This window comes from Salvelinus fontinalis, chromosome 4, assembly GCF_029448725.1.
Source record: "Salvelinus fontinalis isolate EN_2023a chromosome 4, ASM2944872v1, whole genome shotgun sequence".
Classification (NCBI taxonomy): domain Eukaryota; kingdom Metazoa; phylum Chordata; class Actinopteri; order Salmoniformes; family Salmonidae; genus Salvelinus; species Salvelinus fontinalis.
In genome coordinates, this window is record NC_074668.1 from 68,010,457 (window position 1) to 68,029,650 (window position 19,194).

General features: G+C 48.2%; 1 pseudogene; it reads left to right on the forward strand.

The window, feature by feature from the left end:
• LOC129852918 (centrosome-associated protein CEP250-like) overlaps positions 1-19,194 on the forward strand; it is a 179,088-nt pseudogene that overhangs the window by 118,838 nt on the left and 41,056 nt on the right.

A 19,194-nucleotide genomic window follows, 5' to 3' on the forward strand; every position in this document is an offset into this window, starting at 1 on the left:
AGTTATTTTTCATTGCTTGGTTAGAGGGCATGCTTCCAAAGTGTTGTTCTCAGCTGTAGTGGAGAGTAAAGAAGGGAGAAGTGAGGAGAGGACTGGGGCCGGGGGCTCTCTGATGGAGGGAGGAGTGAGGAGGGGACTGGGGCCGGGGGCTCTCTGATGGAGGGAGGAGTGAGGAGGGGACTGGGGCCGGGGGCTCTCTGATGGAGGGAGGAGTGAGGAGGGGACTGGGGCCGGGGGCTCTCTGATGGAGGGAGGAGAGATGAAGATAGGGAGCGTAGTTTTGCCAGGCCAGTGTGGCAGAGCTGGTGTGTCTGGCCCTGTGCTAGCCTGGGCAGTGTGCCCACGGGGAGGCAGTGTGTAGCCAGCGCTGTGCCACAGACAGAGAGGCAGGTGACAGAGAGGCAAGAGACAGAGAGAGAGGCTGGTAAGAGGACTGACTGACTGTCAGAGGAGTCTGGGTTGAAGTGACACTCCCCCCTGGGGTGTGATGGGTGGGCAGGACCACCGTGAGAGAGAGAGAGACTCGCATATCTATTGGGTGAAATACCATAGTGTGCCATCACAGCAGCAAGATTTGTGATCTGTTGCCGCTAGAAAAGATTAACCAGTGCAGAACAAACACCACTGTAAATACAACCCACATTTATTTTCACTTTTGTACTTTAACTATTTGCACATAATATGACATTTGAAATGTCTTTATTCTTCTGGAACTTTTGTGAGTGTAGTGCTTACTGTTAATTTTTGTATTGTTTATTTCACTTTTGTTTTTGACCTATTTCACTTGCTTTGGCAATATAAACATATGTTTCCCATGCCATTAAAGCCTTTAAATTGAATTGCATTGAGAGGAGAGAGACATGGCTGATGTTGGATAGTGCCATGTCATTCAGTGCCTTAGCGACTCCATGGACATCATTGCCTATTTAGTGTCTGTGCATCTTTAGTTAATCTCCAATGCATGGAACATATGCAGACTGTAGTGGACAATGGGGATTTTGAGCAATTAATGCTATTTATGCAGTCGTTTATAGTCTCAAATAATACTGCTGCTACTCTGTTTAGAGATTGTTGTTTTTCATTCACTCAGTTGTTTCTCCTTTCTCACTGTGTCAATGCTTGAATAAACAGATGCTTCATGAGTAAAATGCTATCTCCCTGGTATGTGTGCATTTAAATAGTGTTTGCTTTTCAAACCCTATCCCTCCTTTCCCCCTCTTTTCCCTCTTTCCGTTTCCCTCTCCCCCTCTCCGCTCCTCTTTGTATCCTTAAAATATTCTGCACATCCCGCAGCAGTTCCGCATCGCAGATATCCCTAATATAATCTATGTGTCTGAATACTAATTTATACCGTCAGGATAAAATAAATAGTCTACAGTTAATTATGGGGAGCCGGCTCCTGGCTTGGCCCAATGATTTATGAAGTGCGCGTTGGCATTCTGCTACACATTTTTCTTAATTTATTTTAATCTGTCTTTCAATACATTTTCCTGGAAACGTCTTAATGATGTCAGAGGTGTGTGTCAATGACCCTGGCTCAGTGAGCAGTCCTCTGGTGGTGGAGAGGTAGGGGTGGGGGGGTCGGGGTTCAGCCTAACAAGGGCACTTTCAGGCACACCCCTTCACCCCTCCCTCCCTCCCACCTCCCCTCTCCACACACCACCTCAGTTTCATTTGCAGCCTTGGTGTCTGTCTGTCTGTCTGTGTGGTTGACTGTGCGTCCATTTGTCTTTCTGTCTGTATGCCTTGCTGTCTGTGTGTCTGTGTGTCTGTCTGTTTCTCCTATCAGCATTTCTCCTATCTTTCCCCTCATTACTGTGTGTCCATGTGTTTTCTGTGGGGGCTCCTGTTCCACTAGACTGCTCTCTTGTTTATTTAGCTCTTTGGTCCTGTGTGAGCAGTAAGATACAGTAACGTAGCAGTAAGGTTCTGGGTAATCCATACGTCTGTGTGGTCAGAGCTGTTAGCCAGGCCAGGGGCTGGGGGTGGGTGGTTGGTGATGCTGGGTATGGTCCACCAGGGGAGAGAGAGCCCCTAGCTCCCTCCCAGACAGCAAAACACTTCACATGATTAGATGCATTTTCTCCACCCTTTCTTCTCCTCAAATTAAAGCCGATGCCTCCTCTACTTGTTATGCGCTGTCGACCTCCGGCAATTAGCGCGGAGCGTGCCCGACGTGACGCTCGGAGAGCCCGGGTAGGAAGCAGGCGGGCAGGCGCTGAGCTTCCGCCCTAACCACGTCCGTCTGTCTGCCAGCCTCCCAGACAGACAGAGGCAGCACACAGCTCGTCAGAGCAGGGCCCCATTAGGGACATCCACACATCTCTCTGCATCAGGATGCTCTCATTTACCTCCTCCAGATCCTACCATTTATCTCCTCTGAAAAAGAATATCGCCCATCAAGCGGCCAAGCGCATGGCAGGCTGCAGTGGCTATCCTGAAAGAGGAAAAAGAATGATTTAATTTCTTCTCCTTTTTGTCTCAGTGGCCTACTCACTTTGTTCATACACACATCATTACACACAGAGGCCTCGTTTTCATCTCGCGGCCAGGCAGGCTGAGGCTGAGATCAGGGCTCTAAGTTATCCATGCGGCCGCAACCAGGCCATCGCTGCAGATCAATACCTGTGGTCAGGACGGAGCACGCCGTGCTTTGCTGTGCTACGCCTCCTAAATAGGCCCTGCAGGTCCCACCATAAAACACCTCACAGGCCAGCCTGGCAGACCCATAAATCTGCACAGTTTTTTTTATTTCTATTGGAGCGAGCCAAGAGTAGCAGGGCTGGGTTAGGATAGGGTGGTCCATGAACTGAGGTCTAGAGGTTAGGGAGTATGACACTAGGGTGGTTCCAGCTGTTAATCTGTATCCTTAGAGACCTATAATCAATAAGCATTAGCCAGGGAAAGGACAGGTTGGGGTTTGTGTTGTGTCTTTGGAAAATAAACATGCACTCCTTGATTTGGGCCAAAACAAGCACACTTGTTTAGTTCTTGTGTTGGGATCGCTAGTCTGGAGTGTTTTACTGTGGACTGGGTTACAGGGCTGGATGGTGCTAGTATCAAATCAAATCAAAGTTTATTTGTCACGTGCGCAGAATACAACAGGTGTAGACCTTGCAGTGAAATGCTTACTTACAGGCTCTAACCAATAGTGCAAAAAATGTGTTAGGGCTATGCTGGGCTACAGCAGGGCTGGATTGTGCTAGTATGCTGGGCTACGGCAGGGCTGGATTGTGATAATATGCTGGGCTACGGCAAGGCTGGATGGTGCTAGTATGCTGGGCTACGGCAGGGCTGGATGGTGCTAGTATGCTGGGCTACGGCAGGGCTGGATTGTGCTAGTATGCTGGGCTACGGCAGGGCTGGATTGTGCTAGTATGCTGGGCTACGGCAGGGCTGGATTGTGCTAGTATGCTGGGCTACGGCAGGGCTGGATGGTGCTAGTATGCTGGGCTACGGCAGGGCTGGATTGTGCTAGTATGCTGGGCTACGGCAGGGCTGGATTGTGCTAGTATGCTGGGCTACGGCAGGGCTGGATTGTGCTAGTATGCTGGGCTACGGCAGGGCTGGATTGTGCTAGTATGCTGGGCTACGGCAGGGCTAGATTGTGCTAGTATGCTGGGCTATGGCAGGGCTGGATTGTGCTAGTATGCTGGGCTACGGCAGGGCTGGATGGTGCTAGTATGCTGGGCTACGGCAGGGCTGGATTGTGCTAGTATGCTGGGCTACAGCAGGGCTGGATTGTGCTAGTATGCTGGGCTACAGCAGGGCTGGATGGCGCTAGTATGCTGGGCTACAGCAGGGCTGGATTGTGCTAGTATGCTGGGCTACAGCAGGGCTGGATTGTGCTAGTATGCTGGGCTACAGCAGGGCTGGATGGTGCTAGTATGCTGGGCTACAGCAGGGCTGGATGGTGCTAGTATGCTGGGCTACAGCAGGGCTGGATTGTGCTAGTATGCTGGGCTACAGCAGGGCTGGATTGTGCTAGTATGCTGGGCTACAGCAGGGCTGGATGGTGCTAGTATGCTGGGCTACAGCAGGGCTGGATGGTGCTAGTATGCTGGGCTACAGCAGGGCTGGATTGTGCTAATATGCTGGGCTACAGCAGGGCTGGATTGTGCTAGTATGCTGGGCTACAGCAGGGCTGGATTGTGCTAGTATGCTGGGCTACAGCAGGGCTGGATTGTGCTAGTATGCTGGGCTACAGGAGGGCTGGATTGTGCTAATATGCTGGGCTACTGCAGGGCTGGATTGTGCTAGTATGCTGGGCTACAGCAGGGCTGGATTGGTGCTAGTGTGCTGGGCTACAGCAGGGCTGGATTGTGCTAGTATGCACTGCGTTCATCCACCTCTGGCCTGCTCGCCTCCCTACCACTGAGGAAGTACAGTTCCCGCTCAGCCCAGTCAAAACTGTTCGCTGCTCTGGCACCCCAATGGTGGAACAAACTCCCTCACGACGCCAGGACAGCGGAGTCAATCACCACCTTCCGGAGACACCTGAAACCCCACCTCTTTAAGGAATACCTAGGATAGGATAAAGTAATCCTTCTGACCCCCCCCCCCCCCCCCCCTTAAAAGATTTAGATGCACTATTGTAAAGTGGCTGTTCCACTGGATGTCATAAGGTGAATGCACCAATTTGTAAGTCGCTCTGGATAAGAGCGTCTGCTAAATGACTTAAATGTAAAATGTAAATGTATGCTGGGCTACAGCAGGGCTGGATTGTGCTAGTATGCTGGGCTACAGCAGGGCTGGATTGTGCTTGTATGCTGGGCTACAGCAGGGCTGGATTGTGCTAGTATGCTGGGCTACAGCAGGGCTGGATTGTGCTTGTATGCTGGGCTACAGCAGGGCTGGATTGTGCTAGTATGCTGGGCTACAGGAGGGCTGGATTGTGCTAATATGCTGGGCTACTGCAGGGCTGGATTGTGCTAGTATGCTGGGCTACAGCAGGGCTGGATTGGTGCTAGTGTGCTGGGCTACAGCAGGGCTGGATTGTGCTAGTATGCACTGCGTTCATCCACCTCTGGCCTGCTCGCCTCCCTACCACTGAGGAAGTACAGTTCCCGCTCAGCCCAGTCAAAACTGTTCGCTGCTCTGGCACCCCAATGGTGGAACAAACTCCCTCACGACGCCAGGACAGCGGAGTCAATCACCACCTTCCGGAGACACCTGAAACCCCACCTCTTTAAGGAATACCTAGGATAGGATAAAGTAATCCTTCTGACCCCCCCCCCCCCCCCCCCCCCCCTTAAAAGATTTAGATGCACTATTGTAAAGTGGCTGTTCCACTGGATGTCATAAGGTGAATGCACCAATTTGTAAGTCGCTCTGGATAAGAGCGTCTGCTAAATGACTTAAATGTAAAATGTAAATGTATGCTGGGCTACAGCAGGGCTGGATTGTGCTTGTATGCTGGGCTACAGCAGGGCTGGATTGTGCTAGTATGCTGGGCTACTGCAGGGCTGGATTGTGCTAGTATTCTGGGCTACAGCAGGGCTGGATGGTGCTAGTGTGCTGGGCTACAGCAGGGCTGGAGTGGGTAAGATGTGTTCCAGATGAGAGCCTGGGGACCTGCCAAAGACCGAGAGAGACAGGGCTGATTCTTCTCATCTCTCTCCTTCAACCCCCCAGGCTGTGTGTGTGTGTGTGAGTGCCTCTGTCTCTGTTGGCCTGCTCCATGCATTAACCAAACAGATAGCCACCAACTTTAATTACCTTTGCTTCCACTTACTCACCCCTGATGCCCTCAAACCCCATCCACCCTTCTTGCCTCCGTCGCTTGTGCAAATGAAAGAGGAATAGGGGAGAGAAAGAAGAGAAGCATAATTACGTATTTTAGTGGAGTGCGGCAGAATGCCTTTTGCCAAATGACTCTAATTCCAAATAGTTAACAAGATTTTTCTTTTTAATAGAGCCGAATCCGTGTGACAGCAAATAGCTTTCCCATTTGCAGCCCTTAATGGCTTTTCATACTTTGCACTTCCAATAAGCAGTAAACTCGGAAATTAATATTGCACGCTGTGTTATGATGCAAATGGGAGCGAGATAGGAGAGCGGTACCTTCATGCAGAAAGCTCTGATTAGATCCATAATTGCTTCAGTGGGATGAAAGCATTTCTCCTGTTCGTTTGAATTTGTTTTTTATATATATGTATATTTTAAGCCTCGCCATTCGCTCCGGCGTCAGAATCGACAGAATTGTTTTGTTATGTTGTTGTTTTGCGTTTTTAAGTCAATGCTAATCAGTGGTAATTGTGGTTGGAAGAAAAACACTCCTCTACAAAGTCTTTGTCTATATGGAAGATTGTTTATGTGACCTTTCACTGTATTCACTATGTATTGGTGTATATTTTCTGTACTGTTTTCAGATCTGTAGAATATTGCTTAACTTCCTAAAGGTTCTGTCCTTGGAGGGTCCAACTAAAACACCTCTATTTCATCTGATCATCCTGTAAACGGACATTTAGCTGCTTTATGGGTCACCCAGTTACAATGTGTTTGAACCAATTTGAACCAACCAGCCACCTCTTTCCAGGAAAACACACGAGGCGCAATCTAGATATATTTGTGCAAGGTGTTTCATAATTAACATCTGATCCAAGTCATTTAGTTTCCAATTCCATTTTACACGTCCTCAAATATTAAGCCTGGTCTGTGCATAAGGTATTGACATCCACGGGGTTGTCATGTTAATGGAACATATACATTTGTTATATGGCTTGACCCTGATCAAAAATTCAACTCGTAATGGCACTCTTAGGCAGCTGGCTCTCATCCTTGCTCTTTCACAAGCTACTTCAATCTGTCTCTGTCATATTCAACATCTCGCCCTCCTCAACCCTGTTGACTCACTGCATATCACTGTAGCAGGCTGTCCTGTACCGCAGACGTATTTGTTTGTCTGTTCATGAGGGGAAAACATTCCACCTGACCATATTGTCTGATTTCCTGCATTCCCAGCCCAGCTATGGTATAACACTGTCATATGTTATATACGCCACAGCACAGCGGCCTGCCCCGATGCCTGACTCTAGCCAGCCCAGCCCACAGAGCCTGTCTTTGGGGAGAGAAGAGCAGAGCGTCCTGCCTGCTTGGAGCCCCAGCCCCAGACATACAGCCACACTGACCTTTGGACAGAAATAGCTAATAAATGGGCCTCCGATTGCTGCCAGCTATTGAGGTTAAGTGTCCTTTGGTCTGCGGGGCTTCAATGTAGCGCTGTGCAGCCGAGGCTGGCTGGGTCACGTGACCAACGCGCACGCCCACACACGCACATCTGATTCCCTCTTACCGGCCGCGTCGGCATGGCAACGCTTCATTTATTTTTCAGCGCGTTCCTGTTTCACCTGTCACTTCGATAATTGCCACAGAATTTTCCAGCGTATCAGGGAAGAAATTACGATGATGATAATAATAAGACAATATTTATGAGCCAAACGACTGACAGACAAGTGTAGAGAGATGAAGAAATGTAGAAAGGTTTCATTAGGATAGAATATTAATGTTGGGACAGGGCCTTTTTGGGACTGATAAAGCTTGTTCCTTTTTGTCTCACAGGCTTTAACTCATTGCCTGTGTGACTGGCAGCGGAGTCTGAATTTCCATTGTTTTAATTGGGTCACCCTCTCCTCCATGTCGCCTCTCTGGTGAGCATCTCTCTGCTTAATCAGTTCTACAAGACTGTCTCACTAGCCGAAACGTCCTAAACATCCTGTAACCCTTACAACTATTGATGTTATGCTTTTAGAAGTATTGATAAGACCAGCAAACGTAATGTCCTTTGTCACAGTGCTGTGTTCATTATTGGCCTGAGAGAGAGAGAGAGAGAGAGAGAGAGAGAGAGAGAGAGAGAGAGAGAGAGAGAGAGAGAGAGAGAGAGAGAGAGAGAGAGAGAGAGAGAGAGCCAGCTGGTCTCATTCTCACTGTATAGCTTGAAATTGACAGCAAGCTGTGAAAGCCAGCAAGCTGTGAAAGCCAGCAAGCTGTGAAAGCCAGCAAGCTGTGAAAGCCAGCTACTGAAGTGAATAAGAATGATGCATTTCTTTAATTGGCTGTGGTAGCATTTGTTTACTGAGGTTATTGACAAGATGTTGGATATGTTCTATGTGCATAATTAAAGTGTTGTGTGTAGGAGGTTTTCTAGGTGGGGATATTAGTGTGCTTGTTATGTTAGGTGCATTGAGTGCGTTCTGGACTTGGTCGATATGTGTCATATTATCACGTCCTGCTGCTTTGAATGATTCTCATAATGCACTAGCATATAAAACATATTTTCTCATCAAAGTGTTCCAGACCTCATTTGAGATTTTAAAGTCAATATCTACTTTCAAAATCTTGTAACTCAAAGGAGTCTGTGTTTGTAACGATAACAAATGCCCTATCCTGTCGGGGTATTTTAGAATTAGGACATAAAAACGTGAAATTATTCTTGCTTGCTTTGCTTGATAAAACAAAGACACGAAAGCAAGCGTCCATGTTGGATTTATATGTGTGCTTTGGGGGAATGTCAGTGGAATTAATTGATTTGCCCATATTTGTCAGAAAAGAGTAAGCGCCTAACCCCAGCTTGCATTATTAAAGCTAATACCACAGTGGTTTCGGCAAGTCCTCTGCCGTGAATCAAAGTCTGACACGGACTGATGATGTATGGATATATGATTCCGAGCGTTGCATGGGGCTCTGAGCTCTGACTCTTGCCCCCCATCCCATCCTGCATCAGCAGCCTCACCCCATCCCCCTGGAGGGTACCTGTGTTTTCAAAGTAAAGACCACTTAGAGAATAGCCCAGGGCATCTGCATATTGGAGTGTCCTGTGTTACACATTAGAAGCATGTGTCCAGGTCAGCAACATAAACACTCTCAACAGCCCCTGTCTCCCCCTCCGCCCCGGATACCCCAAATACCTCAAAGACAGGGAGGGGAAAGCGGCTCACAGACAGGCCACAATGTGGATCAGATGGTCTTCAGGGACGTGACCACGTTAATGACCACTCTCTGAGAACCTCCTCAGCTCAATCCTGCGGTCAGCTTTCATAGACAATATGGAGAAAATGCCTCGATTAAATTAAATTGTCATTACATATTTAAAAAGCATTCAAGAGCTTTTCTCTAGAGAATGAGGAGATATTCAGTCCAATTCAAAGCATTGTGACTTTTACCTGCCTAGCATAGCACAGTAACCCCTTCTTACTTATGTAGCCTGTCCCAGCAGACAAACACCCAGTACATCTTAGAACAGTGACGGCAGCATTTCTGCTAACAAATACCCTAATTAATTAGCTTCATCTAGTGTAAATTGAAAAGCACTTGTGGAAATAATGAACACTTAAACCCTGAAAGGATGGGTGAGGGGCGGAGGGAGAAGAAGATGGGGCGCGCTTTTTGACATGTGGCATCAAAGACAGCATAGACTAAACAGGGGGGCGTATGAGAAGGAGCTGGGACTGTGCAGTGTACAGGGTGCACCCACCCAGGGCCGCTGAGACTGAGATGCAGGGCTGACATGTTGGGGGTGAACAGCAGACACAGCAGGCAGTAAACATCTCCCCCATGGGTGAGGCCTCGGCAGAGGGTGAGACGGGGTTAACGATCAGACGTCTCGTTCAATCCCCCCGGTGGAGTAAATGGGTTTTGATCAGGCGCCAGGAAGGAGCAGAATAAGCTGCTTTCATAGGCAGGCTTTACCATTTGTCAAGACGAACAGTTTTAATATTTAAAAAAACAATCCTATTACCGAACAAAAATAGAGCAAGGATTTCGGGAAACCTGCAATATAAATGTTTAATGGCCGTTTCTGCATACAGCTTTTGTATCTGCATATATAGCTCGGTTGGTTGTTGAGGAGTATTGCTTCACTGCTCCTTTGTGCGGATGCAGGCAGAGAGAGCCGGAATTGAATGGCTGGGGAGGACATTAGAATGTCTTTACTGCCTTTCTCATTTCTGTATCTCACCATCTGCTGAGATGGAGGTGTGAGGAATAGCATCATTAAGGTAATGTGCCTGGGAAGGCAATGAGTTGAGGTCTAACGTGGGCAGGTTCCTCGGCTCAGCCACGAGAAGCTTTAAATGCCCAATCTACAGTGACCTTTACCGCCTAGAGAGGAGAGAGCTTTGGAACTCACACACAAACACTCACACACACAGCCCACCAGACATATTGAACAACGCATATAATGTACACATTTAACATATAGATTATTGTGTTAAATGGCTTCCAAATGATGACTGTTTTATTTGTTTGGAGATAAAGATCCGTCCAGTGTGGATATGAGTGTGTAATTGGAGGTTTGTGTCTGTCTGGGATCAGTTAGTCTGGAGTGTTGCAGCCTCCACAGCGTCACCAAACTCCAGGTTGTCTGTCAGCTGAGATGCAGAGCGGAGCCCTTTCATGTCACCGGCGTTCTCCCTGACAGAGTGGCAGAATGAGGGCAATTATAAATCACTTAGTGAGTGTGTGTTCCAGTATCCGATGGACCGCTGGACCAGACTAGCAGCACAGAGGTACCGGTATGCCTCTGTTGCTGTAACCCTCTTCCATCAGCAGCACCCCCGCCAGGGAGAAGACCATGAGGGGGTTTAGTCAACCCCTGTCTTAGTGTCTAAGCACAGCCAAGCCAATCATTCCTCAGCCCCCACCCCTTCGCCCCCCCGTCCTGCAGCTAGAGTCAACAGCCCTCCTTTAACACGCTCGTTCTCCTTTAATGTGTCGTTTCACTGTGTTTGTAGGCAATCAGGAATGACCAGGAGTTATTTTATTGTTTGGTCATCCAATGTGTGTTTTGTTTGGGATGAGGTCTTGCTGATGAATTTCACATTTTCCAGGGCGGTTGACCAATGAGTGGTGTGGGTCTAGGGGAATGTGGCCGGTGGTGTTTTTCTTTAATAAGTCTAGAGGTGAGGGGAACACACCATGTGATCAGTCATCCTGTCAGGATGCTCGACTCTGATTAGCCCAGTACTCTGGCTGACATATCTGACCTGCCACCCTCCACGATGTCAAACGACTGTTCACCTAATGACTATTTTTAAGTTAGCCAAAAAGTCATCTTTTGTGACCTATCGTGGATCAAGTTTGTTTATCGGATTCTTCTCTTACGAAAAGCCGAAAAACATCCATCTCTTTGTTGTGACATTTTCATAGTTTTCAGTAGATAAGGTCACAGACATACTAAAATACAGATCATCAAAATATATCGCCCTCCATGATTTCACTGGCCTGTCTGATTAGCTCTGGGAACCCTTTTGTTTCACATGTCCTACAGAGGGTAGCTCTTCTAGCAGCATTTTATCAGTCCAAGTTGCTCCAGGCCCCCTGGCCTTGAAGCCTCTCTATAGTTCCACCACTACCCCCATGTCCCTATGTCCCCTGTCCCCCTTGTACTGTCAGGTGTCTGTCTGAGGCAGCCTAGTGCTGTTGGTGGCACTCTCCCCTTTGGGCCTCCGTCAGAGACTTCAGAATAGATCTTTATTTACAGCACAGAACTTGGAAACAGCTGGTCAATCCATTTAGCCTAAGGCCACTGATTTGTTCGTATTTACTACAACACCCAAAGAAAAGCCGGGTATTTTCCCCTCTCTCTTTCCTATTGATCCGGCGCTTAGGAAATCTGCTCTGCTGTCTAAACACTATTGATCCCTCCCTCTCGACGGCAGGCTACCCGCACCAGTGTATAAAGGGACTGGATGAATTGAAATTTCATTTCCGACAACTTGTTCCTGTTATTTCTACCCATTTTTGAGGGTGGAGAACATGTGCTGGCGAGTCGATAGGTGGTTGGCGGAGGGAGGAGCAGTGGGGCGAGGCTCGCTATGTCATACCAGACCGCACCGCAATGTACATCCATAAACAGGCCAGCCACACACTTCAATGAGGAATGAATTCCTCATTGAATAAGTTCCCAGTGATCATTATAGGCTATTAGGGCCTGCCGGAGGCCAGCCTGCCCGGCTCTCTCTCAGATCTCTCAGGCCTGTCAGCAGCCAGCTGAATGGAGAGTCACAGCTACATCACAGAGCCAGCCAACACCCACAGAGAGAGCTGGACCTTAGCGCCAACATCCAGACCTCTCAATCATATGGATCGTATGGAGTCTTCATAGCCAAATGAAGAGTCTTGTGAGGAACTACCCAACATGTTCTCTACGGGCTTTATATGATTCATCTAGTCTGATGAGTTGCTTGTTGTCAAGCCTTTAGTTTAGCAGGATGCTGTTGGCTATGGTTTCAACCAGGATATGTGACCATACCTTACCTCCCTTGAGCAAAAGTTGTCTGTACAGTGTGTGTGTGTGATTGACATTATTCTCCTTTCTATGTCCTCTAGCTGCAGGACAGGAGTGCTGAGGTGCAGAGGCTCCAGAGGTCATTGGCTGAGCTACATGGGACGAGAGATGGAGTGGGAGAGAGAGACATCCGCCCTGCAGGGCCAGCTGGGCCTTGCCAGAGAGGAGCTCCACAGCGCCATCCTCAGGGTGAGCCCCGAACTGCATCCTGCCCCTCCGCAGCGATCCCCATTGTGTTCCACTCAGACGATTAGCACTGAGATATAGTGGTACATAAAAGGGGAGGCCCTGTTTTAATTAACATAAATATTAATATAATGACCGTGAAGCCATCCCACGTTCCATTTCAGGCTCTTAGTGTTAATACATATTTTAATACATTATCATTACCGCCATCATAATTCTTATTATGGTAACTGTAATTATTCGATTTATGACAGAATTATTATTTTGTTCCCTGCAGCCATTTCCTCCCCGTAAAACCACATTTTCCCTTGTGTATGGCGCTCTCGGTCTCCCCCCTCAAAAATATTGAACGGGCACTGATAAAGATAAACACACAAACACCCCAGCCTGTTGGCTCCCGCGCCTGTAAAACACTCAATCTGAATTCCATATCCGTCTGACGACCAGGCTTGTCATAAGCCGTATTAAGAAAAATGGTCACACGGTTTGACATAAATTGGAAAATGACATTTGGAAAGCGGCCGCTGCTGTGGAAATTAGAGATATTAAAATTATAAATCAGTGTCTGGATGTGCAAGGGGGTGTTGAGCAGAGGCTGAATGTTCTCTTTCTCTCCATGTCCCTCTTTCTCTCTCTCTCTCTCTCTTGCCTCTCTTTCTCACTCTCGCTCTCTCTCTCTCTCTCTCGGTCTCTCTCTCTCTTTCTCTCTCTCTCTCTCTTGCCTCTCACTTTCGCTCTCTCTCTCTCTCGGTCTTTCTCTGTCTCTCTCTCTCTCTGTCTCTCTCTCTCTCCCTCTCTCTCTTTCTCTCTCTTTATCTCTCTGTGTCTGTCTGTGTCTCTCTCGTGTCCCATTCTTTCTCTGGGGACAGCAGAGGGGGCCTGGTCCTACAGGGACAGAGGCCTGGAGAAAGGGTTCCTCTCTGGCCCAGCGACCCTCTCTCTGCTCCGTAGGGACAAATGCTCCCTCTCATTTGGCAGTGAAAGTAGAGGATATTGTCTGTGCTGGCGTAGTGTCCTGTCAGCTGATTTAGCAGCTCTCACGCTCTAACCTGCTAATGGATCATTTCAGAGGTGTGATATGCATAATGCAAAGATATCCGCTGACACCTTTAAAAACAGACACTTCCCTTTCCCATGCGTGCTATTGACAGCATCAGTAACACACGCACACGTACACACACACACACACACACACACACACACACACACACACACACACACACACACACACACACACACACACACACACACACACACACACACACACACACACACACACACACAGAGAGCTTACAAGAAAGGCATTTCACTGTACTTGTGCATGTAAAATATAATTAAAACTTGAAAACACACACACTGTCTATAACAACCTTCCTTTGCTCAATGAAGAACAGTAACCCCACTCATATAAACACACGTGTGTACAGTCCAGTACCTTCAACTGCTCAAAAAGTTGTGATTATTTATACTGCTTGGCTGGACTGCACACCCCTTCCTTTCATTGAGCTCAAAGAGAGGCTCCACAAAAGACTGGAACTGCTGTGGGGCTATGTGCCTTGACACTGCCGACCCTGAGCTATTGAGAAAAACAAAGACGTCTGCTTTAAGATGAGGCTCAACTGTGCCACCTTCAAGGCGTGGGTTAAAGCTCTTTTCATCCCAAGTGCAGGGAGAAAACATTACCTATTTGTGTCCTTGGGGGAGGAATGTTGCATTCAGATACAGGGTATTTGTGTTGCGAGAGAAGAGGTCAAGAGTGATGTCATCCTCCTTGGTTCTGAAAGAAGAGAGGTCACCTCTATAAGAGCAATCCCACCCAGACTGGGTTCATGTGCCATTCTCTGCCCTCCGACTCTCAAGATGTTCACACTCAGATTGAACTATCACTTAAAATGTTTCTGAAGATTTCATTTCCATCAGGCAAGTCTTTCCTTGCTCAATATCTGCTGTTTACCATAAAGCGCTCTCTAAGGCCTCCACTCAGTACGGCTTCAATTCCCTAACTGCCAGAGTTCCAGTACAGCTGAATGTCACCTCCCTGCCAGGGGCCACTGTTAATAAAGACCGGGGGCCCCAGGGGCCTGAGGTACCTGCGTCAGCCTCTCCCGTCCCGGTAGTCCGGTTTATCGCTGTCGCTTCCCACTCTTCTCCTTCACACACACCCTCGCCCCTGCCATCCCTCACCCCGCCCTCCCTCGCCCTCGCCCCCGCCCTCCCTCCCTCGTTCCCGCACTCCCTCGCTCCCTCCCTCGTTCCCACCCTCCCTCGCCCCTGCCCTACCTCGTTCCCACCCTCCCTCGCCCATGGGCCCCTCTAGCCCCTGCCCTCCCTCGTTCCCGGCCTCCCTCGCCCCCGCCATCCCTCGCCCCTGCCCTCCCTCGTTCCCTGCATTTACCGCTCCCAAACTGCCCAGCCACAGCACCCCTTCAATATTTCAGCACTTTCTACTCCTGCCGTAAGTTTTTGCTGTTCTCTCTTAATATTTCAATATTTAAAGAGGTATTCCTGAAGAGGTCAAAGAAAGAAAGGAGAGGCACTTTGTTTTATTAAGGTTTCGGATGCTTCTCACTCCAGGTCTATTGAGGAGAGAGAGGGGGGTAGGGGGGTCCAACCACTCAGTAGGACTAGATAACAGCATTAGTTATTCATCTGGACTGGCCTAGACCTGTTGTTGAATGTTAGGAGACTTAGCACTATTAAAGTCTATTAAAGTTCCAGTACAGTCAAAATTCAGTTTTTTGTATCATATTGTGCAACAGCTGATGAAATTAACACTGTAAATGTGTGAAAAACTCTGTAAATGTGATCATTGTTATTTCCTGATTCTGGTTGGAAATACAATCTACACAATACCTTCTAATCAGCAGGTTTTGCATGGGTGGATGGGTGGCTTTCATGGGTGGATGGGTGGCTTTCATGGGTGCATGGGTGGCTTTCTTGGTGACATCACCAGGTGGTAAATTAGTTAATAGGTCAATAACAAGGAGTTCCAAACCTCTCTGCCAGCAAGTTTTCAGTTTCTCCCTCCCCACTGAGACCACTTCCAGGCAGTCCTAGTAAAATTCTTGCTTGAGAAATATTTTTTGGCTAAAAAGCTATTTTTGTTTCTTTTTGACCATTTTACTATTACTATATTACAGTAAGGTACTTAATTGTTACTCAGAGCTGATTTGATATTGATATAAATTGGCTGCATTGGGCCTTTAATAATGTGTTTATTATAACAGCCCTTCTGTGTAACCTCTCACTCTATCTCTTCACCCTCTGTGTACTTAACATGTTGTGTGTGTTTCTCCTCAGCTTTGTGGTAGAGAAGAGGAGCTGAAGAGGCTGAGAGACGAGCAGCATCAGCTCAAGGACAAGGTCTGTGGCTCTGGGCTCTGGCTGACACCTTTGTGCTTCCCCTGAACAGGATGACACACAATGCTGCTTAACAAGGCCTCTCCTCTCACGCTGCTGTGTTGTGAGGTGCCTGACTGACTGACACAGCGTAGGCATCTTCTAAAGCCTGCTCTCAACCCTTCAACTTCACATTCACCTCTTAAGCAGTGGGAGCCGACGTGTAATGAGGCTTTTGGTCGGCCCTTAAAGGCCAAAGAGTGGGTCAGAAGCGCTCCCGGGGATTGGTGTGGTGTGTGTGTGTCTGCGTGTATGCACATGTCTACTGGGCATGGCCTTGGCAGCCCACACTAATGAGGGCTCAGACAGGCCCTGTCCCAGTCAATATAGCCACATGAAGGTAGTGGGTGAAAGTGGGACAGAGCAGAGGGAAGACCTGGGACAGAGCAGAGGGAAGACCTGGGACAGAGCAGAGGGAAGACCTGGGACAGAGCAGAGGGAAGACCTGGGACAGAGCAGAGGGAAGACCTGGGACAGAGCAGAGGGAAGACCTGGGACAGAGCAGAGGGAAGACCTGGGACAGAGCAAAGGGAAGACCTGGGACAGAGGGAGTGATAATCTGTAGACGGATGGAGAGAGGGAACAAGAAAGAAATAGAAAAGGGTCAGACGGGCGTTTTAGGAGGTCTGTAGGTCTGCGCTAGATCCCTGTGTGAGGTGAGTAACCTCGGACGAGTGTTGAGCGCTGGGACTGCGTGTTTTTACAGCGCAGGCTCACTATGCTCTGGGACCGCAATAAACCACGGCCTTCAAAGCACAGCCAAGCTCCACTAACTGCTGAGTGCTTCTCTGGTGGTTGGACAAGATTACTCTCAAAACAAAGTGCAGACAGGTTGATTGATAGAAGGGTCTGTAGAGGTGCGCGCCACAGTGTTTATTCACACCCCGCTAACACTCGTTTGTTTCATTCGCATGGACTTTAATGTGCTGATCCTGTTACTGTGTGAGTTTGTCAGTTCATAAAAAATAGTCCTGCTCTTTAAGTGGGTTTTAGTGGAAACTCACTAGGGCTGTTATAGACGTGTTGTTTTAACATCCTGGGAACTAGCTGTGACAGGAGGGACAGTCTGCTCTGTGCCACAGCAGACACCGTGATGACGAGCGTCGGTCGTGTGTACATGAGTGTCTGTACTATGTCCTTGACTGTTAACGTGTGTGTTCTTAGTATGTGTAAGTTGTGTTTCTAGATGTCTCCTGACTGATATGAATGACTGAAGATGTCTATTTGGTGATATAACTGACTGTGACTGTGTGTCTATGTGCAGGTGAGGGAGAGCGATGTGCAGGCTGTGTGGCTGCAGAGCCAGGCCGACGTGGTGGGTCGGGAGCTGTGGGTGTGGAGGGACCGCTACCATGCTGCCTCAGAGGGACTGAGGCTGAGGGGGGCTGGGCTTGAGGAGGTGCAGAGGGCCAGGGACACGGCCCTCAGAAGCCTGAGACTACAGGAGGAGAAGACCCACAGTCTGGGGGCCGAGAGGCAGGAGCTGCAGCACAGCCTGGAGGGCCTACAGGACAGGGTGAGTGGCTGGGCCTGGGGAGGTACAGGGAGCAGGATTGAGAGTGTGGGGGGGTCGAGGGATGGGTAGGAAGAAGAGGGGAGAGGTGGAAGGGAGTCTAGGCCTGGGGAGGAGGGGGAGGTGGAAGGGTTCTAGGAGCTGTGGGGGTCGGAGGGAGGGAGCAGTGTTGGTGTGGCTGCAGTGTGTGTGTAGTGAGGACCCGGTCAGGCTCCATCACATCAGGTCACTGGGGTCTAATTAAGCTGAGCTCCACGTTAGGCTGCAATCTGCAGACATGTACAAGAAATTAGATTTGTTTCCCACTCCTCGCTTTCAAGTGCACGGCCGTGTTAAAATGCATATGACCCCCGTGGTTTTAATTACTATTTTGTGCTTAGCAGGCAGGTTAATGACGCTCCTTAATGGGCTCTGTGGAAATTAGCCTCACAGAGAGAAAGGATGTATCTTTTCTTTACTGATGTGTTTCTTTCTTGTCCTTTTATTGTTTCTTGTGATAAAAGGGACATTATAACTCAGTTAACTACCACTGTTAGTAATAACTACTGTAGGTCAACTGAAAATCACTCAGCCATAACCCTCTCACAATCAGAATGTTCTATGTGGAAATAAGGCTCCTCTGTTTCAGAGTGAGGTCTGTGCTCAGTGGAAGGCACAGCGCTCTGTGAAAGCATGTGTGGTGAACCTCAGACTGACCTTGTGGCTCTCTGTCTGCTCATACTCCCGTGTCTTGTCTGTCTGTCTGCTCATTCTCCTGTGTCTGTCTGTCTGTCTGTCTGTCTGTCTGTCTGTCTGTCTGTCTGTCTGTCTGTCTGCATTGGGGTTGGAATCCTCAGCCACTCTTTAGATACCCCAGTCTACAGCCAGCCCTCTTCTCCCCAACCCACTCACCCATTCCACATGTTTACAGTATCAGTGTTGTTGTTAATTGCCTCATCCCAGTCTGCCTCTCTCTGTCTCTCATGCGTAGGATTACTCACGACAAAATAACACTATCAATATAGCCGTGTGTTTTCATTACTCAGTTACCAATGTGGAGTCTCATTATATTTTAACAGATTTGGGCAGCAAAAACGGAGAGTGAAAGCTGCTTTATCAATAATTATGTGTAATCCACAACAATTTCACAGAAGCTCAATAACAGCAGCAGAACTGGTATAAATTCTGTATAAATTCTACAATTTGCAGTGGAATGGAGGGATGTAGCTAGCAGAAAAACTCATTTCCCTAAAACAGGAGAAATTGTCTTGCTTATCTAGGGCATGTTTTTTGTCCAAATGGGAAACTAACTGGACATAAAGTCTATATATATTGTGTTCTTTTCTAATGTACAATTGTGAGTGTTGCCACCATTAAAGGGTTCGTTGGACTTTTACCTATTTATGTGTTATTATGTGTGTCTAGGATGGCACTAAAACCATCACGCTCTTTGTCATTGGTTTTCCTGTGTCCCTGTAAGACGGAACATAGAGAACAACAGTAAATAAAATTGGATTTGAACCTTTTGCTTCTTGCTGATTGCAAATAATGCCTGTGATTTGAACAGGAAAGTGTTTTCCACATAGCTATTACTGTACAATCAGCATGTTCTCTGTCCTGTCCTTGATGTGTTCTTCAATGTGTTACGTTCCCTCCTGTCCCACAGCTTGCCCAGAAGGAGGAGATGGTCGTGGCTCTCAGAGTGAAGCTGCAGGACCATGAAGAAGACGCCCGTGTTCTCCGCCAACAGCTGCTCTCCTCCCAAGATGCACTGCAGCAAGGTACTGTAGAGCTGAGGTCATGTAAAAGAGAGAGGGAGAAGCAGGTAAGA